The following is a 23,942-nucleotide window of genomic DNA, read 5'->3' on the forward strand; positions in this document are numbered from 1 at the left end:
TGTGATGATTGTTTAGTAATTAAATGTAATTATTATATAACCATAAAAAGAATAGTGAGAAACTATGTTGGAAATTCAGAGAGGGCCTAAATTTATGTATACAATAGAACAATATAAGTTTAATAATTAACATGAAAGTTATGTAATGATAGAGTATAAAACATGATCATTTCGGATGTATGGTCGGAGTCAGATTTGGGTTGAATATACCCCGATTCCCAGAGCTCTTAATAAAAAGCACCGCATATAATCGCTCCGTGATTATGTGTTTTTGAACGCTAACACCCCCACCCCCTCTTAGATAGGAACTAAACTTTTTAAATGAAAATATGTCTCAAAGAGCTGGTTTTCAACCTTGGCTCCCAGAGAATCTAACCTTGGACCTGCTAAGCTTGGAGACACTGGGAAATTTATTTAGTCTTTCTGTCTAATAGAATAGTGTAATATATGTTATGAAATAATTCATGATTATAGAGAAAATGTATTTTATAAGATTGTGAAATCCAAACGAGTCTCTGACCACAAGCAGCCCAGAGACAGACTTCTACTTGGAATGTCGAGATTCCTGAAGGCAGCAGGAGAACAATACCCAGTTAACTTATGACTAGAAGTGGCCAGCGCGATGATTGTTGTGATGATTGCCGTTCTCCCGAGTGATCAGAAGACGCCCAAGGACGAACATCGTCCTATGGATACCATTGATCAAGATAACAGAAGTCGTCAGAAAAATACATCTGAATACGCGACTTCCCCTGATGCGATTAACACCGGCTACCACTCGGGAAACAGCGATTGTCCAGCTCTGCACAGTGAAAGAGACTGTCTTGAATATGCAGAGTTACAAAAGAAATTGGGACTCCTCTGCCTCAGGCATAAAAAACTGTATAAAATAGCTCCTCAAGAAGCGGCACTTGTGAACAGGGGAAGTTCTGATGCGATAGAGGTCAGATCTACGTTCACCCACCGCCGATCCCAGGCTTGACACTGTGTCTTTGGCTGTGGGGCTTTTGAGGACCTTATTTTGGTCGCTGAAAAAAAAAAAAAATCTTTTTTGCATTTTGATAAATTTGGCTTTTCGATTGATCATTTATAACAGTAGGTAAAATGCTAGCTATGAATACTATAATAGACTACAGAACTACAAATATATATTTGTAAAGAATATAGAGACTATAGGAAAGCAAAAAAGGCAAAAATCAATTTGGCATCAACAGTAAACAATGAGTTAGCTAAGCAAATATCCCAGTTAGGGTAGGACTATCTTTTTCTATTGAAATGCAAGATTTTTCCTGTTTTTTTTCTGTTCAAATTTTATTTCTAAGAATATTTTTAGGACAATGAAAGAACCAGAAACAAGAGCCTATCATATATAGTAAGCACATGACCGAAAATAGAGGGTAGATGTTCTGTTGTATGGCATTCCTTTATAAAATAATCTATAGTAACAACAGCTTTTAGGAATCTGTGCATACCCTCTTTTTTTGAACAAAATCAGCAACCACAAATTAGAAGATGGTGGTTTATCCTAGACAGTGTATATAAGGGGGAATTTATGTCCTTTCCAGGAGTTTATGTTCTGGTGGGAGTCATATGTAGGCTTTAGAATTTAGGAAAGCAGATACTTTTGAAAGATCTTTTGCATCTTACTTGCGTACTTTAAAAAGTGTGCAGGAAAGGGGAGGGAACTTATCAGACAGTGGGGACTGACACAGAAAAGAGCACTGGAAGTTTCTGATTGTTGTCTCTATAGTTGTATGCATGAGCAGCTTAGTTTGAAGTATAAGACATTTATTGCACAAGGTTTCAAATAAAATAAAACTATTTTCAATTTCTTAAATTATTATTTTCTTTAAATTTGTCCTTTGGCATTCATAACAGGTTATTAATCAGATATTAGCTCAGTTGGTTAGTGCATGGTGCTAATAACCTCTAGGTCGTGGGTTTGATCCCCATATGGGCCATTCACTTAAGAGTTGGACTTGATATTTGTGGGTCCTTTCTGATTTTCCTGCTCTGATTTTGTTAGTAATAAATTCAGTTAATATCCCCAAATTCAGTCTGTTTTACCTGTGACTGTATTTAGTGAGTGCTCTCTCCCCATCCTAATCTCAACTCATGAACCCATTGCCATATTTTTTCTCCCCTGTCCAGTTGTGGTAGAGAGTAATAGAGCAGCTTTGGTGGACACCTGGCATTCAGCCAGAGACAACCCGCTATATCTGGTATATGTACTCAGCATTGTCATCCCCTCTGTACTTCAGTAGCTATTTAATGAAAACTATTAATAATAGCACCTTTTGTCCTCAGAGACTCAATCTATGGGAGAAATCCTTCCTCCCTTCCTCCCTTCCTCCCTTCCTCCCTTCCTCCCTTCCTCCCTTCCTCCCTTCCTCTTTGGAAGCCCTCCAGCCCTTCAGACTGATTATGGTTGTGTTTGAGAATTTGAAAGATTTTTAATATCCTTTGAATAACCTTGAAACCAACCTGGCCCTTTTGTTAGGAATCAACATGGTGCTGATCAGATCATGTTGTTCATGTCTTGGTTAGGGTTAAGCAATGATCTGTGGCTACCTCAACACCCATGACAAGCACTGCAACTCAAAGGAGTCACAAACTCCAGCAACAGACACTGCAGCTACTCCAATCTCTGCGAAAAGCCCTGTGGTGACTCAAACTCTGGCAACAGGCCCCGTGTCTACTTTTAGTCGTGGCTACTTTTATACCTGTGACAAGCACTGCAACTACTCAAATTGTGGTCACAAGCATTGTGAGTACTCATATCACAGCAAAAAGCATGACAATCGCTCAGACCATGGTGGTAGGTAATGTAGTTGAACCAGAGGACCAACCTGTGCCAAGTATCAGTCACCCCTATACACAAGAAGAAATGGACATGAAAAAAAATCATGTTGAGTAAAGGAGGATTAGGAGGGTGAAGCAGGAACATCATAGGAACAGGTGGAAGAGGCATAACAAGACTAAGAGGAAACCACTTGATCCTTATCTTTGTGTGAGCTGCTGGATATATTAAAATATTTCAGCTGTCATCCAGGTGAGCGCATTACCACCTGGCTTCTTGGATGCTAGAATAACAGGGCTAAACGTGTGGAATTAGAGGGAGGGCAAGCCAAGCAACTGGGATAACTTTCCATGAAAGCAGGCTTTTGAAGTACTAAGGCCTGAAAAACAGGCCTGTCCTGGTTCAGGGCAAATTCAGGAGAGAACCCCCAAAGGGGTTCCTCTAGAAAAGTAGATTCAATTGGCCCCTCCCCCAACCAGTTCGGGAGAAAATACTTCCTTAGAGAAAAGTGGAAAAAACTGTTTATTAAACAATAAAACCTAAGCAATATTAAAAAATAAAACCTCTTGCTGCTCCAAAAGAGATGACAAACTCAGAAAAGTCCCCTCCCTGGGTTGCAGCTTGGCTCACTCAGTCTCATCAGACCCTCTGGCACTGGAAATGCCACGGCCCAGGCCCAGCCCGGTGGGCCACAGGTGCGAGCTGGCAATGCTCTTCTGGGTGTTCAGTCCGGAGTAGGTTTAAAAAGGTCCAAAGAAAAGAGAAAAGAGAAAAAAATCCCCACAGTCCAGGGAACTTCTTTGCCTCAGCTAGCTAAAACTAACTAAAACAAAGAAGAGCTCTGTCCCGCTGTCTGTCCATCTGCAGACACACAGTCCAGGAGCAGGAATGTGGAGGAGTGAGTGCAGTGTCTGAAAACAAACTGCATGCTTCGTCTCTCCCCTTTCACTCTCTGGAACAAGTCTTAAAGGTGCAAAACTTATTATTCAGCATAAACAGATTGTTATAAACAAAAATCTACCAATTCTTTTTGTGAGAAAAAGGTTACAAAAACTAGTCAGACTACCGTTGCTGCTGGGGTGCTGCTTATTTGTTATGGTAATTACGGGTTGTTGTCGTTAATAGCTGTTTTTGTATCGGTAACAGCCCTGGCTGGGGCTAAGTTAATGGCTGTCCTCCCCAGATGGTGAAGAGAAGGGACTGAGATGTGGGAGGGGGTGCATGCAAACTAACATCGGGACCAGCATGCCATGAGAAGCTACTATTCCAAACATACGGAAAAGAACCCCAAACCATCGAGCCAGTATAGAGTTGAGAAATTGGAGTGATGTCTAAACATGAGGAACGGAGTGCTGAGCCTGCAGAGATGCTGAACACCTTCGTGGTCCCTCACCCTGAGCACAGGGGTCGTCCCGAGGCCGGGACCTGGAGAAGAAAGGGGCAGTCAACAACCTCTGGGTCACGCCCAAACCAGCTCCCACGAGGATTGGACCCCCAGCTCTGTCCCTAGTGGACAAAGCTGCGCATAACCTCCTCCTCCTCCTTGTCGCCCTGGGAGAGACGACGGAAACTGCAGACCCGTCGAGTTGCCCAATCCTGAGCTGATCACTTTTAATAAAGGCTTTAAAAGGAGAAAAAGTCTCCTGCCCTGTTTATTTCAAGATGACTGGGGATAAAAGCATCGTATAGTCAACCCAGGACAAGGCCCTGAGCCAAAGTTGACCTCTAGATGAATCTTCCAACCAAATGTTTCATGTATCCACTCATCAATGAAGTATTATTAGCAATATGATATATGTATCTGCTCACTGGCAAAATATGTATTTACTTTTCTATATTTAAAAACTGCATGTCCTGGTTTAAAAGACAGGTGTCTGTCAAAGAAAGTGGGAACCTTCCTGGAATGGAAAAGATGACCCCCTCTCCCCAAAGTATTAAAACTCCCAAATTAGAGGACTCTCAGGCAAAGAGATGGGAAATGGAATAACAGTTCTTTCTAGAAGATATTGATATAGTACAGATACAGATATAGATGTAGATACAGATATAAAACAAGGCAAACAACAACCCAAACAAGAAGGTAAACCCAATAACAGCCTTTTCCCCACCCATCAAGCAATTTCCCCTTTGGTGTAATTATGACAACCACAACTGTCAGGGGGTTTTGTTGGCTCGTGTGGAGGCAGAGAGGCTGCAGTGACCCCCCCACGGCTTCGGGGAGGGATGTTGGCTTGTGTTGAGGCAGAGGGGCTGCAGTACCTCCCTATCAGCTTCAGGGGGCACTCCAATACAAGATTGTGACCTCCCTGGGAGTGATGGCCGCTCAGATGAGGGAGAGGAGAAAAGGATCAACTTCCCTTGGCATCCACGTGAGTGGTGATTGTGGAGAGCTTGGTTCAAACATGGCTTAAAGAAAGAGGCCATGAAAATATACAGCTGATGGAAAAGTAAAAGGCAGCTGTAAGCAGCAGTTCCCAAGCCTGTTTCTGTAAATAACTAGGTTCTCGGGCACATTTTTATAAACAGCAGGATTCTCAGGCAGTCTTTTCATAACAGGTAAACATTCTGTCCTTGGCTGTTTTGGGAACAGACATGGAGGTTTTGAGAACCCTTCATATCAGGGTGAGAACACAAATCTTGGTTTCAATAAACAAACCACAGGTATTGAAAACAAAGGGAGGGGTTAGTGTTTGATCTGTAGCCTATGGTGAGCTCGAGTTTTGCAATATGTATGAACTTAATTAACACGGTTATAAAAACGTGCCTTTTGGATCAATAAATCTGGAGTTCGATGCTCATCAATCGGATGGTCGTCTCCCTTCACTTCATCAGGTGATCAGTCATTGGCACCATTAATGGCAGCCAATACACTCTGGGAAGGGAGGCAGGGCTTTATTGGGATGTCGCACTACCGTACAGAGGAAAGGTTCAATGGGAGTCTTGCTCTGGCTCCAGGCAGCCCTCCATGAGGCAGCTATGGAGGGGGGGGAGGGGAGAGGGGGAAGGAGAAAGGGAGGACTTCCCCAGACACCCAGGTGGACTGTGTTGGTCTCTCAGCATTTCTCTCTTGCAAGAAACAGGCTCATAAAGCCAGTGGCAGGCAGAGCTACAGGGCAGTGTGGAAAAAAATCACTGTGCAGGAGATGTCCAAGGCAAAGAAGCACTATACGACCATCTGTGCTTTCAACCCTGCAAAGACTGAACTGCCCCCAGGTAAGAAACTGCCGAAACCACAGGGCGCTTCCCCCCTGCCCAAGAATCATTCCAATGGTATGCCAAAAAACTCATACATGTCTTTTGTCTCTTAATTGCCCATCATTCATTCCCCCCAGGCATCACCCACCCTTTTCTTTCAACCTCCCTGTTTTTCAGAAAACAAATGGGAGAAAATTCACTGAAAAAACCAAACTCATAACATTATGCACCCTGAATTTTTTCCCATACTAACACCTTACATCAAACTTAGACCTTTAAACTATAAACATACATGCATTATCCTAATTATAGACATATATACATGCAGCTATGGATACAGACACAATATCATGGGCAATTCACCCCAAAAGGTCCCCTTGAGGTATGCATAATTTCTCTCCTCATCCTTCTGCATCACCCATCAGGTGCAACTTGGTCCCCGAGCAAAAACAACTCCTACGGATGGGTTTGTCTTTACTCCGGGCAGAATTAACTCAAACGGACTTTCCTAATATACCTCTCATATCCACCACCAGAACCTTATCTCCATCTGTTGTATGCAGGGGTTCAGATTGGGCAGGGCCAACTTGATTGGTGGAACCTCTGGTGTTTACTAAACAGGTGGCCTTTGCTAAATGCATCTCCCAGTTTTTAAAAGTCCCCCTGCCCAGTGCCTTCAAGGTGGTTTAAAGCAGGCCATTGTACCGCTCAAGTTTCTCAGCAGCTGCTTCATGGTAAGGAATGTGGTGCACCCACTCAAAACCATGGTGTTGATAAGGCTGTTCTTGAAATGAGTCCCATTGTTAGACTCAATTCTCTTGGAGATACTATGCCTCCAAAGGACCTGCTTTTCAAGTCCCAGGATGTTATGGGCAGTAGCATTGATGAAAGTGAAGAGAGAACGAGCACACATCCGATTGATGAGCATCGACCTCCCTTCGCTTTCACCAAATGGTGAACCCCGATCGTGATACTGCGACGCGCCAGAGGAGTGAAGAACCGGGTCGGGTCCTGAGAAGCAGCCAGGACAGCAGAAAAGCGCGGAGAAAAAAAAGCGGAGAAAAAAGAAGCTGAGACGCGCCGTGCCCTGGGTGATCGTAAAGGCGAGCCCGGCCAAGACGTGCTGCCGCGACCTCGAGGAGCTGCAAAAGCGCTTACGATTTAGGTATGGAGAGGCAAGCAGCATATGATTTATTTACTGCCTTTTTACAAAAAAGGCAGGCTAAGGGAATAGATTTGCAAAAGGATTTACCAGGGCTTTTGACTTATGGCTATGCTAGGGGAGTTTTTATTAACCCCCTACGGTTCACGAGTTAACAGAGTGGCGTAAATTCAGTGATTTATTGTGGGAGGCCACTTTAGAGGATGATAAAACTGCCAAGAAGTTAGGTAAATTATGGAGGGTGGTTCACAATGAATTACTGCAGCACCAGGCCGAGAGAAAGGCTGCCGAGCAGGCAACAGCTGCTCATGGGCGTAATAAAGATTACGATCAGGAGACGGGAACACCACTAGCTCCTGCAATGAGGATGGTTTTCTTACCTGCTTCGCCGCCCTCCTCTGCTTCAGCAAGCCAGGCTATACAGCGCGCTTCTGAGGCTTCCGCACCCCCTGAACAACAGGAGCCGTGGCCAAGACCACCCGATAGGCTCCTCCAAAGTAATGAGCCGATCCCTGGGGCGGAAAACGACCTAGCGAAGGCTATTGCAAGGGAGCAACGGGAGGTGTGGGCTGCACCTGCAAGAGAAGCTATAGAAAAGGGGGATGAGGAAGTTATCAGCACTGCTACCCAGCTGGCTTGTCCTGTTGTATTCAATCCGCAGGAGGGAGGGGGCATGCAGGCTACCATTACAGCCCTTGATTGGAAATTACTGTCTCAGCTGAGGTCTACTGTTAGTCAGTTTGGAGTTAAAAGTGAGCCAGCCAAAAAAATGTTGGATTATATTTTTGATACTAGCCTCCTTCTCATTAATGATTGTTGTGGATTAGCTAAATTGATTTTTACCCAACATCAGCAGTTGTTATTTAATGCTCGTTGGAAAGGGCTTGTGAACGAGTGTGTGGCAGTACAGAGGCAGCCGGGAGACCCTCTCAATGGTATAACTGTGAACGAGCTTATGGGCCTGGGACCTTTTCTTCGTACCTAGGAACAAGCTTTGCTGGGGCAAGAGAAGTGCCGGGAGGCTATGAGGTTGGTCAGGCTCGCTATAGAGAGGGTAAAAGAGCCGGAGGGGTACCCGTGTATATGGGAATTAAGCAAGGGAGAGAAGAATCATTCGGCTCATTTATTGATAAAGCTGCTGCTGCAATCGAAAGGCCTGGGGTGCCAGAATATATGAGGGGGGCATTACTTAAGCAGTGCAACTTCAAAATTGTAATTCTACTACTAGGAGAGTGCTTAACACTCTGGGTGCCAATTGGACCATAGAGGAGGCATTAGAGAGGATGGCTTTGATGCCAACAGGACCGCAAGCCTTTGTAGTAGATGGGATCAAACAATTAGGAATAGGTTTACAAGAACAGGCAAAGACCTCTCAAAATCAGGTGTTAGCTGCTCTTGCACCGCTTCAAGCGTCAGCTGCACTGGCACCAACAAGTATAGGGAACCGCATGAAATGTTATCCATGTGGAGGCATGGGTCATATGCGCCGGGAATGCCAAACCACATGACTTTGGTGCCAAAAATGTCGCTCGGATACTCACAATACGGGTGCTTGCAGACGGAAATCGGGAAACTTCCCCAGGAGCGCGCACCGCAGCGACCGTGCCCCGACACAAGTCGTCGCTGCAGCAGCAACAGCACCCCTTCCTGCCTCCAACCCGCAACAACAGGGAGCCTGGCCCTGGACCTGGCAGCCGCAGTAGATGTTACGTTGATGACCCCGCACCCTCAAAAAATTCCGTCAGGGATTCATGGACCTATTGTTATACAGGATAAAGCGGTGGGTGCGTTGCTTTTCGGAAGATCATCTGCATCTATGTTGGGATTATTTGTTTTGCCTGGCGTCATTGATGCAGATTACACAGAAGAGATTATGGTGATGGCATATACCCCTTTTCCCCCACTCCAGATAAATAAGGGACAGAGGATTGCTCAGCTAGGACCACTTGAGCAAATGACTAAGGTATTGCAGCCTATAAAAGGACAAGAGAGGGGGGAAAGTGGTTTTGGTTCTACTGGAGGACTTACCTTGTTGACTTTAAACCTTTCTGAGAGATCCAAGAAAAGGGTGGAAGTGGAATTCCAAGGACAAAAAAGATCATTTTCAGGCTTGCTGGACACTGGAGCAGATTCCAGCATCATTAGCCCTAGCTGTTGGCCTCAACACTGGCCTTTGCAGCCAGCAGCCACCATAGTGACCGGGGTTGGAGGCTTTACCCTGGCTAGCCGTTCGCCTCCTCTCCGGGTTCACATAGATGGAAAACAGCTGACAGCTATTTTTTCAGTAGTCCAATTACCACCTACCGTGCAATGCCTTATAGGGCGGGACATTATGGCTCAATTGGGGGTGGTCGTAACTAATGAACACCCTTTGGAGTAAAAGCCATTGCTTGGAGTTTCCCGATTCCCATCACTTGGACTGTTGACGCCCCGGTATTGGTTAAGCAATGGCCCTTAAAAGAGGAAAGTCTTCAACACGCACATCAATTGGTATCGGAACAATTTTAACAGGGACACCTGCAGTTATCTACCAGCCCCTGGAATACTCCAATTTTTGTAATAAAGAAAAAATCTGGAAAGTACAGGTTGCTCCACGATTTGCGTGCTGTTAATGATCAAATGGAGCCTATAGGCGCATTACAACCTGGATTACCTAATCCTGGCATGATTCCAATGGATTGGCCTCTACTAATCATTGACCTGAAGGATTGTTTTTTCACTATTGCCCTTCATCCACAGGATATGCGACGGTTTGCCTTTACATTGCCTGCGATTAACAGGGAAGGGCCTGATCAAAGGTTCGAGTGGACTGTACTTCCGCAGGGAATGCGCAACAGCCCCACCTTGTGTCAGCTTTACGTTAATGCAGCATTGCAACCATTAGGAAAACAATGGCCGAGCACAGTGATATATCATTACATGGATGATGTCTTGTTTGCTCAGCCCGTGCCTTTTATAGAACAACGAATCCAGAAAATAAGGACCACAGTATTCTTTGGTAGTAGCTCCTGAGAAAATTCAAACAACAGCCCCCTGGAAATATCTGGGATGGCCCATGTCAGAGAAAACCGTCAAACCTCAGAAATTGCAGTTGAAAACAAGGGTGGCAGCTTTAAATGATGCTCAAAAACTTTTGGGTGATTTGCAGTGGTTAAAACCAGTAGTGGGAATACCCAACGAACTACTGGATGAGTTGCACCCGCTACTAAAGGGAACTGACCCAACTTGCCCGGTGCGAATCACTGACAAACAACAGCAGGTCATCTAGCAAATTTTGGACTGTGTTACACATGGACAGGTTTATTGAAGGGATCCAGAACTACCCATAGACTTGACCATTTGGAATGGTACACAATATCTTCTTGGAGCGCTAACGCAATTTAAAAAGAAAACGGGGGAGACACGGATACTAGAATGGATTTCCCCTCTGCTACAGCAAACTAAAACTCTTTTTCAAAAAGTTGAAATGCTAGCTGATGTAATAAAGAAAGGCAGAGAAAGGATGCTACAGGTGGCTTGGGCGGAACCAGCTATCATCAGGATGCCAATGACAAAGGGCACTTTGGATTGGTACATGAACAACTCAAAAGAACTGCAGGAAGCTATTTTAGGTGCATGTTGCCCCATTGAATTAGACAAGCTTTGACCAGCTCTGGTTCAGTGGATAGGGGACTGGGACTGGATAACTCGCCCAAAGCGAGAACACTCCCCACTCCCCTATACCAGATGCTATTACTGCATTTACAGATGCTGGCAGGAAGTCAAGAACTGCTGCAATAACTTGGCAAGAAAAGGGAGTAGGGAAACATCACATTCTGCAAGCAGAGGCAGTGGACAGCCTACAAACCATGGAACTGTTAGCAGTGGTATGGGCAATGGAACAGCTTAAGGAACCGTTGAATGTTTTTACAGACTCTTTGTATGTTGCAGGAATTGTAGGAAGAATTGAAGATGCCTCCATAAAGGAGGTAGAAAATCAGAGACTGTATGAACTGTTAATGAAGCTGAAGAGGGCTACAAGATCAAGGGAGCACACTTATGCCGTAATTCATGTTAGGAGCCACAAATGGAATGTTGGCTTAGGAGAAGGGAATGATAGGGCGGATAAATTGGTTACTATAACGCAAAATACACCCCTGTCAAATCATCAATTGGCACGAGAAGCTCACTCAATGTTTCACCAAAATGCAAAAGGCTTAAGTAGAGAGTTTAAGGTAACACTCGCGGAAGCAAAAGCCATTGTGAGGGCCTGTCCAACTTGTAGTCACCATAATGGGGGAAGTGGTTTAGGCCTAGGAGTAAACCCACGAGGCCTGCAAACAAACGAGTTATGGCAAATGGATGTCACACACGTCACTAGTTTTGGCAGGCTAAAATACGTACATGTGTCTATTGATACTTATAGCAAATATATATGGGCAACGGCTCAGACAGGAGAAAGAGCTATACACGTGGAAAGGCATCTGTACAGTTGCTTTGCAGTGATGGGTACACCAAAAAGAATTAAAACGGATAATGGTTCCGCCTTTATCAGTCAAAGGATAGGGAGATTCTTAAGAAGTTGGGGAATTGAACATGTTACAGGTATCCCAAATTCCCCAACAGGGCAAGCTATCATCAAAAGGGCAAATGGTACCTTGAAAAGGTATTTAGCCAAGCATGAGGAAGTAACTGACCCCCAGGCGAGATTGTTAAAAAGTCTATTTGTGATTAATCACTTGTGTGTATTCGGAGATGTAGGGCAACCCCCGGCAGAACTGCACTATAAGCCACAAGAGATTGTTGAGCAGAAAAAGGAAATATGGGTAAAAGACCGAGATCCCAAGACAGGGTTATGGAAGGATCCTGCTAAGGTCCTGTTCTGGGGAAGGGGATATCTCTGTATTTCCACCCCTGCAGGAGCACTGTGGGTACCTGCCAAGTGGACTAAACCTGTTCTTGATGCAGCGATTGGTGGACCACCTCACCGAAGGTGATAAGGAACGTCTGGAGAAGAAACTGCCCCTGATCCTGTGACCACTACTGCTACAGCTGAAGGGACATTCGAAAGCGGTCGACAGGGCCATGACAAGCCACTGCCGGACGGCCAAGGAACTGATTGACACCATCGAATCATTATCATCTTTCCACATAAGGGGACCGGCAGAGGAGAACTGCCTTGACTGCTGCAGCCCGAATTTTGCCGCTTGGGTAGCACTATATTGTGGGGGTTGTGGTAGGACCTTTTGGGTGGAACAGTCATTGCTTTGGCGCTTGTGGTGTAACACCTGTGACCATAAAAACACGTGGGGCAATGATTGGCAAAGGGAACTAAGGGGACAGACAGGGCTAAATACAGCTTCAGCTTTAGATCTTTATGAGTCTCACGAACAGAAAATCTTGGCTTACTATTGGTGGGAGGTACAGTATATTCTGAAAAGGGTTAATGCTCAAAGTAGGTCATTCATAGCCTCTGCAAGGTTTACAAAGTTGGTGCCCTTAACACAGCGTTCTGTTGTAGGACCCGTTAAAGGAGATCCAGATAAGGCATTAGATCACTGCATTAAGAGACTACAGGGGTGGAGACTACAAGTGTCAGGAGCGGTAAAGTTAAAGACTGATAAGAAAGAAAGCAAGAAAGAGAACAGAGAAATGAGGCTTAATATTGTTATACTGCTTAGTGCAATGGTGGTTGGAGTAGTAGGGGTGTGAAGGTCCGCCCGAAATAAACGGGTGACGAATGATTTTTGGGTGCAAAAATAACCAACACAAGGCACAGGGGTTTTACAGTAACAAATCAACAAGGTGCAGTTTTATTGATTATAACCACAGTTAAATATGCATTTGGTTAAGGGATCCGGGGAAGAGAAGGGTAAGACAAGGAAAAAGGGAGGAAAGAAGGTCAGGGAATGGGGTATAGCTACCAAGACGTGATGTCTTCGGGGTCCCGCCACCGAAACTCGCTGGTGCACGTCTTGGGGAGTACTCAAAGGACAGTCGGACCGAACCCCAATATATATTCTTAGTTGGGGGAAGGTAACTGAAATTAGGTTTCCATGGAGGGGAGAAGTCCATTGTTTTCATGGCCAAATGCTCACAGGTACGTTAAGTTTTCCCCCTCCCTGAGTTGGGAGGGAGTACAGTCCCAGTCTCTGGAAGGAGGTTGCCATGGGGGTGCCATGGGCGTGCCAGAGGGGTTCTTGGTTCCTTGACAAGGGGATTCGCATCTCAGTTGGTCTGTCACGGTGGTTGGAGACAGGCAAGAGGGGTCTTCTTATGGAGCGGAGGGGAACCACCCCAGAGCTCAGTCGAGCCAGGTCAGGAGTTTGGAAGAAAGTCCAGTTCAATTGTCCAGAAAAGGGCAGCATGCCCCCTTCGAGTACAGCATGGCGTGTTCTGCAAACATCACTTGTGAACACACTAGATAAGCAGGGGACTTTCTTTCCCAACCGGCTCAGCAGCTTTAACTCTTCGGTAGTCTTTTCTCATGACAATTGTGAGGCAAAAATGAAGGATTTTCGGATGGACTTCTACACGACCCCGTGACTCACGATTGTCTTGAGGAATCTTCATCAGCAGAGCTCTAGAGCATCTTCGAAACTCGTTGCACGTTGGCAGCATAACCACGGAAAAGTAGGGATGACAGGAGAGAGGGGATAAAAGGGGAAGAGAAGGAAAAGAAAAAGGAAAAAGGGGAACCAACAAACATAAACATAATTAATGTCGATCATCATAAAAACATCACACGTGGTTATTTGTTACAATAATTTCAAAAAATTATGATCAATTTTAACAATTTCATAAATATTAATCAATTAAAAGCAATATCATTTGTTTAACAATTTCAAAAAGATTAAAACAAATCACAAATAATCAAAGCAACAAACAAATCATAATATAATCATCGTCTTTTAAAATTATTTACTAAAGATTAAAGTAACTTTCTGTAAGTCATACTTGATATTTAAGAAGTTGTTCTGAAGCACATATGCCTGATTCATAACCGTTTCGTATCAAGTGTTTTGGGGACATCTATTGTATTGAGTACATCAGCTAAGCGGTGTGCATTGACTACAGCTGACAGTTTCTTAAGCCTTTTCATCATTCTCCAATTCAAAATGAATAGGGCTGCTGACAAGATAAAGCCAAGTGTAACTAGGATCAAAAGAACAACAATTGGATGGCACACACTGTTCAGAACACCTGTGGCAGTAGGTGACCACCCAAAGAGAGTATCCCACCACCTATGCTCAGCATCCTGCTTTACCGTCTCCATAACCCGGTGTATTTGGTTCACGTTGTGATGAACAGTCACCAGGGTCTTCTGTCCGCTCTCCTTGATTTTCTCGAGGATGTCAATCAGGTCTTGATGGAGCAATAGTTGTCTCACGAGGGTGAGGTTCATTCCGATAGGAGTGGGCATCAGCTTCTGAATCAGTGTGTAGTTGGATTGCAGTAGGTGGTGAGAAGTAACTGGAGCTTCATAAGAGAAATCGCATCCTACTATCTTAGTAAAGTTACAAGCACAAAAATTTGAATGATTCTTTGTATCTACTACAACATCTTCTACAAAGACAGAATCACATGTCGTTTTAAAGCATGCACAGCCATTGCCTATGTATATAAGAACTGTCTGGGTATCCTCATGTGGACGAATCTCAAAATGACAGATGTTCTGCTCTGTGTCCAAACAGATATCCTGAGCTACAATTGCATTGCTTTCACAGATAAACCCTTGCTGTTCTCGGACAACACAAGTTTCCAGGTTAACAGTTTGCCATTTGTCATCAACCTGACGGGCCCATCCCCTATGTTCAGTAGGACAGAGAACAGCTCCGTCATGGTTTAATCCTAATGCAATAACAGGGAAGACCAAATGTACAGAGGCATTGCGTATGGTTAGGACAAAAGCAGTGGCTGTGTTTGAAATGGGATCATAGGTAAAGTTCACCAGGTTCCACCAGGATTGGAATTCTCTTTCAAATTCAGTGGCACTGTCCCAGATTATTTTCCGAATTTCTGTGGGGAAGGTGCCTTCCTCGCCCTCTCTTATAATTGCAGCAGAGACAGATTGCATCTACAATTGTGCCTGGATACAGCTGAGGGCTAAGGAAACATTGTTCTGTGTAGCACTAAGTGCATCAATTACCAATTTGTGATCATCCACATTCACTCTTTCCCAATTTGGTAATATGCTTGATAGCAGTCTCTGGTGTGTTCGCAAAAGCCAATAAGAATGACTGCAGTAGTTGCTGTAATTTGGTCAAATCTCTAATTGTGACAGCCAATTTATTCAAGTTCAATTAATTTACATGTTATGTATAATATCATCACCTGGTGTTACCATAAGGGGAAGGAAAAACATTATTTCTGTTGTTCATCACTAGTGTTATCATGGTTTGTCAGGTCTTCATGTCCCTCGGAGTTCTTCTGAAAAAGTAAACACAACAGACTCTGCCACGAAGAGGCAGAAAAGGTTAGAACAATGGAATTGTCAGAGAGGTTTTGAACAGCAGTGGTACTTCCCCTACAGCAGCAGGGGGTCCACCAAAAACAGGTTGTCCAGGGTAATGCCCTGGGTTCTTGAAATCATCTGCTCCCTGTAGTGAAGGAATTGTGCTTGGAGCTGTCTGGCAAAAAGCAGTGATTTTGGAACACTCATTTACCCCCCATCTATAGTAAGAGGTGTGAGAAGTCCATTTAATCTTTTCACCTTCTGCCCTATCCTGCACACTTTTGACAGTAAAGTGAGAAACATTACCAGATTGAATTTCCTGTGGGTTTAGGAAAATCCCAAACCATCCCTGCATTGCTTTTACAGTATTATCTCCTGTAGCTCTTTTAAAAGCATCAGCCTGGAGCAACCCAAATATAAACATAGCATAGGACTTGGTGTTAATACAGACAAGAAAGTAATTCTGTCCCTCACTTTGGAAAATACTCCAAACAGTTAACAGTTCCCCAACCTGGACATTGTCCTGTTCCTCTCTGTTAGCAGAAGTGGGGGAGAGAGGAGGGGTTGTTTTGGTCACAGAAGCAGGTTTATTTTGGCTGCTACCCAAGCTCCCAGTTTCTTGGATTGCCCAGTTCTCCTTCACCTCCCTGGGAGCCAAGCCAACCACAAACACCCCTTCCCAGGTAGTGTACCTATTCTCAGCATCTTTGAAACCATAGGAATAAAACCCAACAGGCTTTGTCAGACCCTCGGGACCCTGCTGCCAAATGTTTACTGAAAGTTGTGAGGAGGCAAATCCCCACTCCACCTGAAAGGGGTCTGTAGGATAGATAGGGTCCAGTGCTTGGTGAGCTGTCACTTCAAGAATCAGCAATTGCAATTTTTCCTTCTGAGAAGAAGTCCAATCCCATTTTATTCTTTTTCTCAGCAAGTCATAAAGGGGAACAAAAGGGTCATTCTGGTTACTAAGAAGTTTATCTGGTCTTTCTATAGGAGACAGAGCTACTATGGTTTTCTGAAGGAGAATTGCTGTAGGTTTAAGTGTTCCCGGAAGCCTTTGAGTTAAAGAGGTCATAATTTCAGGCTTTACAGGTGATTGGATTGGAGATTCAAAACCAGGAATTAATTTCTTTTCATGAATCAATTGCAGGCAGCCGGATTTGTGAATGTTTTCCAGGAGTTGGTCAAGGGTACCAACCAAAGGGTCTCTCCTTTCCAAAGGGTTAAGCCCCTCAGCCCAATGAGCTGTGTGCTGATTTGGGGACCATGGGATGCGTCTGTCTGCTGTTGTTAGGAACACCCCATGTCTCCAGCACCTGCCGGCTTCTTGTTCTGACAAAAGAATCTGATCTCCCCCAGTGAGAGACACTTGACAAATGTGTTCTGTTTCAGATTTTTGGGGGAGAAGCCCGTACTGCTTTGCAAGTTTTGTTAATTCAGTAGCAGTGTACGGGATTTCTTTATTGGTTTTGTGCGGGCTAAAATCTTCAGTATTGATATAGTTGTATTCTGTTTTAATTAGAGGTTTTATGTTGTTACAGCAGTGTTTCCCACAATTTTTCATCAGGGTTAATTCTGTTTGAGAACAATTTTGACTAGTGTGAGGAGTTTCTTTCTCCTCTGTTTCTTTTGAGGAATCAGAGTTCTGTGAATTTTTAACATGTTCCTCTCTCAGGGCAGTCCGTAACAAGTTATTTACATTTCTTTCTTCATCCAATTGTTTTTGCAAAACTGCAACTAGGTTTTGGAGGGAGTCTATGATAGCATTTTCCTCACTTTTTCGCTTAAAGCGAGTTTCTATGGCTGCTGTGAGACAGGCACCCAAGACTGAGCAGAGGATGGTTTTATTTTTGCCCAGTTTAAATTTTGTTTCATGTTGCAAAGAAGATATTCTATCAATAACATTTTCTAAGTTAAACCAATTGCAGTTTGCCCATTCTTCTCCCCCCGGAGAAGGTGTGGCATTGTATTTAGCAAGCAGAGCATAAAATTCAGCTTTACCTTTTGCACTGAAGTTTTTAGTCATTTTGTGAGGGGACCAAAGCTACACCAGGGAGTTAAGTTACACAAATCACACAGCCTTTCCACTGTCCCCTTGCTTCCCTGGGTAGTTGAAGAGACAGAATCAGTCTGGGAGGCCCTGTGAGGTTGCTTCAAATTTGTCTCTTCCTTCCCAGACAGTACAGATACGCACTCACATGAACACATACACACAGAAATGTTTTCTTTGTGAGGGGACCAGAAACCTAGAACAGGGAAAAAGCCACTCAGCCTTCACTGGGCCACCCCTCGCTCCCTGTGTAGGTGAAGGGACAATATCTGTCTAAAAGGCACTGCTTAATTACTTCAAGTCTGCCCCTTCCCTTTTAGACAGTCCAGGTACACAAAATGCAGCAGTAAAAAACAGTAACAGGTTCAAATTCACCTCAAAAACAACAGTAACAGGTTCAGATTCAATTCAAATACAACAACAACAACAACAACAGTATCAATATCAGTATCAATATCAGTAACAGCATCAATATCAGGATCAGGAGAAGTATCAGTGTCAGTGTCCGTGCCAGTAAAATCAGTATCAGAAATGACAGTAACAATTTTCCCTGCTTTTGCACCGAAAAATCTTTTGTGTCAATTCCGGAGCCTGTGTGCTCAATCGAGCATGAGATTTGGCTTTGGCATGTGTAGTCTGCGAGAGGTTACAAACTACACAAAACCTGCAAAATCTCACTGGCTGCTGGAATCCTTGTCCGTGACGCCAATTATGTGAAGGTCCACCCGAAATAAACGGGTGACGAATGATTTTTGGGTGCAAAATAACCAACACAAGAGGCACAGGGGTTTTGCAGTAACAAATCAACAAGGTATAGTTTATTGATTATAACCACAGCTAAGTATGCGTTTGGTTAAGGGATCCGGGGAAGAGAAGGGTAAGACAAGGAAAAAGGGAGGAAAGAAGGTCAGGGAATGGGGTATAGCTACCAGAACGTGATGTCTTCGGGGTCCCGCCGCCGAAACTCGCTGGTGCACGTCTTGGGGAGTACTCAAAGGACAGTCGGACCGAACCCCAATATATATACTGTTCTTGGTTGGGGGAAGGTAACTGAAATTAGGTTTCCATGGAGGGGAGAAGTCCATTGTTTTCATGGCCGAATGCTCACAGGTACGTTAAGTTTTCCCCCTCCCTGAGTTGGGAGGGAGTATAGTCCCAGTCTCTGGAAGGAGGTTGCCATGGGGGTGCCATGGGGGTGCCATGGGGGTGTCAATAGGGTGCCAGAGGGGTTCTTGGTTCCTTGATGAGGGGATTCGCATCTCAGTTGGTCTGTCACGGTGGTTGGAGACAGGCAAGAGGGGTCTTCTTATGGAGCGGAGGGGAACCACCCCAGAGCTCAGTCCAGCCAGATCAGGAGTTTGGAAGAAAGTCCAGTTCAATTGTCCAGAAAAGGGCAGCATGCCCCCTTCGAGTACAGCATGGCGTGTTCTGCAAACATCACTTGTGAACACACTAGATAAGCAGGAGACTTTCTTTCCCAACCGGCTCAGCACTTTTAACTCTTCGGTAGTCTTTTCTCATGACAATTGTGAGGCAAAAAAAATGAAGGATTTTCGGATGGACTTCTACACCCTTAACACATGCATTCTTCTGTCCTGGGGGGGTCTCTCTGGTGGTCACTGGTGGTCATAGACCCCAGTGTTCCAGGTGACCTGGCTGAGTTGGCAGGACACTGAGGCTGGTGAACTTCCAGTTCCAGACTTATATCTGGCTTAAAGCAGACAATAGGGGATACGAGACCATAAAGTCACCCCAAGACATTACACAATGGGTATTGTGCAGTTTCCATAGGCCAGTAGTTTGGGAAAACAAGCATTGTGTTATCTCACCAGGTATAGGCAATTTATAATTTGGTAACACTGAAGGATAAAGTGGTGAAGGCTCAAATTAACAGTGGTGCTGAACTGACAGCACTGGTGTGGAGGCTGACACAGGGAGACGACTTGGGGGTGACTCCAGCCCTGACAAGCCCGTTGAGCTGAGCAGAGACGACCCCAACTGGGCCCAGCCAAGCCAAAGAGAGCACAGAAGAACAGTTGAAGAGGTGGCAGCAACCTGCAAGGGTAACCTCCAGCACAGCAGAGCAGTAGAAGCAGAGGTGAAGGCACCTGTGTGGGACTGAGCCCAGGAGGGTGGCAGCGTGGCATGATTTGGATGGCCTGGCTTTTGGGGGGTTTGTTTGACATTGTTTTTTGTTAGGTGCAGTAGTTGCCCTGACATCTTGCCTTTGGGGACAGAATCTCTTTCTATTGTTGGCGTGACAGGGGGATCACAGAATTTGACCTTGGTGGAAGCTGATGTGAGCCTGACTGGGAATGAGTGGAAGAAACACTCTATTGTCACTGGCCCAGAGGCCCTGTGCATTTTAGGCATAGACTTCCTCCAAAGTGGATATTTCAAAAACCCAAAGGGACTCAGGTGGGCTTTTGGGATAGCTGCTGTGGAGACAGAGGGCATTAAGCATTTGAACACCTTGCCTGGACTATCCAAAAACCCATCTGCAGTAGGCCTTCTGAAGGGGGAAGAGCAATGAGGACCAACTGTCACCTCAACAGTGCACTGCCAACAGTACAGAACAAGTCAAGATGCCGTGATCTCCATCCACAAAATCATCTGTGAACTGGAGAGCTAAGGGGTGGTCAGCAAAACCCACTCACCCTTCAACAGCCCCATTTGGCCTGTATGCAAATCTGGAGAATGGAGATCGACTGTGGACTATCATACCTTGAATTAAGTGACTCCATCACTGAGCGCTGCTGTGCCAGATGTGTTGGAGTTCCAGTACGAGCTGGAGTCCAAGGGAGCGAAGTGGTACGCCACTATTGACATTGCCAATGCATTTTTCTCCATTTCTTTGGCAGCAGAATGCAGGCCTCAGTTTACTTTCACATGGAGAGGCATGCATTATACCTGGAAGGGATTGCCCCATGAACAAATCTATGAGTGGTCTCCTGCTTAATCTGAGCAAAGGCTTATTGCTGTTCAGGGCCCCACTGGAAATTGTTCTTCTTGCAGGTAACCAGGTAGAGAGGGCTCACAATCTGGCTGTATTCAGTAATATGCATTGCCGAAAAGCCTATGGTGCCTAGGAAAGCTTGCGTTTCCTTCTTGTTGGTTGGTGGAGACATTGCTGTGATCTTTTTGATGACCTTGGAGGGAATCTGCCACTGTCCATCTTGCCACTTTACTCCCAGGAACTGGATCTCTTGAGCAGGTCCCTTAACTTTGCTCTTCTTGATGATGAAACTGGCTTTCAGGAGAATCTAGATTATTTTCTCTCCTTTCTCAAAAACTTCTGCCATGTTCCCCCACACAATGATGTCATTGATGTACTGAAGATGTTTTGGAGCTTCACTCTTTTTCTAGTGCAGTCTGGATCAGTCCATGGCAAATGGTAGGACTGTGCTTCCACCCCTGGGGCAATTGGATGGCATGTGGGAATGGTCACCATATTGCCTTTGTCTGGGGAAGCCATACAGATGCAACCTATGGGGAGCATCAGCCATCTTGTTTCTGTTCCTGGTGGTGAGCACCCTTTTGTGGGTAAAATACCTTCTGGTTTTTTATACCTTTGTTATTAATATTGCTGTTGCTATTGAGTGTGTCGTAGTCGACTGCTACATGCTTTCAGTAAATTGTTATCTCAACACCCTTCTTGTAAATATCTTACAAGTAAACCATAAGTTTAAAACACCAGATGCAAAGATCAAAGATTATTTTAATTCTTTCTCAAGCTCCCCCAGAAAAATGCCTGGGAAAGTTTATCTGACTTTCTCTCTGACCAGACTGTCAGCATCCAAAATGAGCTACCTCATTTTCCACATCTACAAATAGGTAAAAAAGGTTTGCCTAAAGCAGCAGCACTAATCCATTTTTGTTTAAAACTTTCAAATCTTTGGTCATCATCTTTTCCCTATGTAATCTCATAGCTTACTAACTTTTTGTATAGGAATTTAACAGCCTGGGTGTACCCTTCTATCGTGATTTTGCAGTATCCTAGTGTTAAAAATAGGTTAGAAACTGTTGTAAAATAGTTGATAATTGTTAAGCATGTACTGTTAGTTTGGTTGCTATATTGTAAAAGGGGCTAAAAGGGTAGTTATAAGAAATATGGTACTCAATGTACCGTATTACACCTAAGTAAAGTGCACCACTCCCCAAGCAAAACAAGGCAACCTGGACAGAACTGTAATGAGCCAATCAAGAACCTAAAACCTTCATGCAAATGAAAAGATCCAAGAAAAAAATCAATCCAAAAGGACAAAAAACAGGATAAAAAGGGGCATCGGACCCAGGGAAGCGGATCCGCTGCACCTGGAACATTGGGGACATCGCTGCTGAAGAAGACCCAGCGCCAGTGCTGCAGCATCCTCGACAAGTCCCCTTGCTTTAGGCCTTTTTTTTTTTATTGTAATAAATGCTGAAATCACTTTTAGTTCGGGGGGTCTGATTCCGTTTTTAACACTAGCAAACCCAAAAGCTTTCTGATCTCTGTTTTACTTTTTGCCTGAGGGAGTGAGGTTATTCCTGTGATCCTTTCAGGATTTAATTGCCAGCTCCTGCAGTAATCCGTGGGTCTCTGGGGTTTGTATGGGTCCAATACAGCTAGCTTGAACCCTTGCCCACACAGACTTGCATGGACTGAAAGTAAGAGACGAGAAGCGCTCTTCTTCCACGTGGGGATGAGTGTCCAGTTTATTGGGTTGGGGTAGGACACTGCTGGCATGGCAACCATCCAGGTAGAAAAAAGAGACCCACCCACACCTGCAGTAGGGTCTTATACCCGAGGGGATGGGGGCGGGGAAAGAGGACCGTGACCAATGGGATACCAGTGGGGAGGGGCGAGGGGAGGGGCCACCCGTGGGACAGACCACCAGGGGATATGAAAAGGGGTGCATGGGGGAGAGACCATGTGATGAGAGAGAGGGAATAATCTACATGACATACCATACTCAGTGCAAACTTCTCATCACCCAGTGCACACAAAAACTAAAGAAAATATTTAGTGCAATACAACAGGCTCCCTTGACTTCTTATATGCTTTAAGTACTTTACTTCATTCTCTACAAATTGAGGTTTTGCTTTTGATACTGAGACATGGGGTTAGAAATTAACTTGGGGTAGAAATCAATTTTGCATTGATTTGTGGAAAGAAAAACTAACTCCACAACTTTGTAAAAGTTGTAAATCCAGTATGTTTATTACAGCGCTGGGCGCATGTGGGGATCGTGGTTCCACCTAAAGGACGTGCACACCCCTGAAAACTCTGGATTCTTTTTTATCTCCCTTACTGATTCATATACATAGAATTTCACAATAGATTCATACATATTCAGTTTGCTGATTTCACGTTACACTTGCACCTAGTTACACTCGCAGCTAGTTACACTCACAGCTAGTTTTTTATCAGAAAGTACAGAAAGAACTCCTGGGTCACCCTGCTCTGTTTCTCGCAGCCTCAGCCCTGGCCTCCATCTGTTTCAAAGTTCAAGGGGCCCCTCTTATCTCAGTCTTTTAGCTGAAGCAGTTTTTCAAGCATAGTTTTTTTTCGCAAGAGCAGGCTGTCTTGAACGCAGACCAAAGAAGTTAAAAACAGCTATGCTTGTAAGCTACGGACTTAATGATTCAAAAGTGTCACATTTCACCTAAATCAAAAAAGGATTTCTACTCTGAAGCAATTCCACTCTGTTTCAGCATAGATGAAGTGTGTTGTTTTAACTTGTTTAGTCTGTTAAGTTGCTGTGCTCGCAGAAGCCTGTAGACAAGAGAATGCAAAACTGCCCCAAATAAGGTGAAAGCAGTGTTTGCTTCCAAGCTAGAGGGAGGTAAGAGGAGTCCCTTACACGTTGAAAGGAGAAGCAAACCAAAACTGAGGCTGCCAAGATCCTGGGGAGACAGATGAAAGACCAGAGAGCAGAGAGATCTCTTCGGGAGGACTCATAAGGACTAACTGTAATGACCAATTATAATGCAAAGTGGGACTAGTAAATGAATATGCATGGACTTATTGTGAAACTTAATGCATATGCAACAGGTTAGGGGAGAAAAGGGAGTATGCATGTTCTTTGAGGAGTGATCCTGCATGCACCAGGTGCTGAATAAAGATACATACCTACTTCACGACTGTACAAATCAGTTTTCTGGCAAGCCAGCCAGGAGATCATCTCTGTCCTCTGCAAAAGTAGGGCAGGGAGGCAGACCTCCTTGGTGCACCCCGGGGAACTTTCCCTGGAGGGTCTCTGAGTCCCAGCTCAGCCCCCTGGGGAGATAGACAACTGGCCTGCTGGTATGTGGAGATAAA

Source organism: Melospiza georgiana, chromosome W (assembly GCF_028018845.1).
Source record: "Melospiza georgiana isolate bMelGeo1 chromosome W, bMelGeo1.pri, whole genome shotgun sequence".
Lineage (NCBI taxonomy): Eukaryota > Metazoa > Chordata > Aves > Passeriformes > Passerellidae > Melospiza > Melospiza georgiana.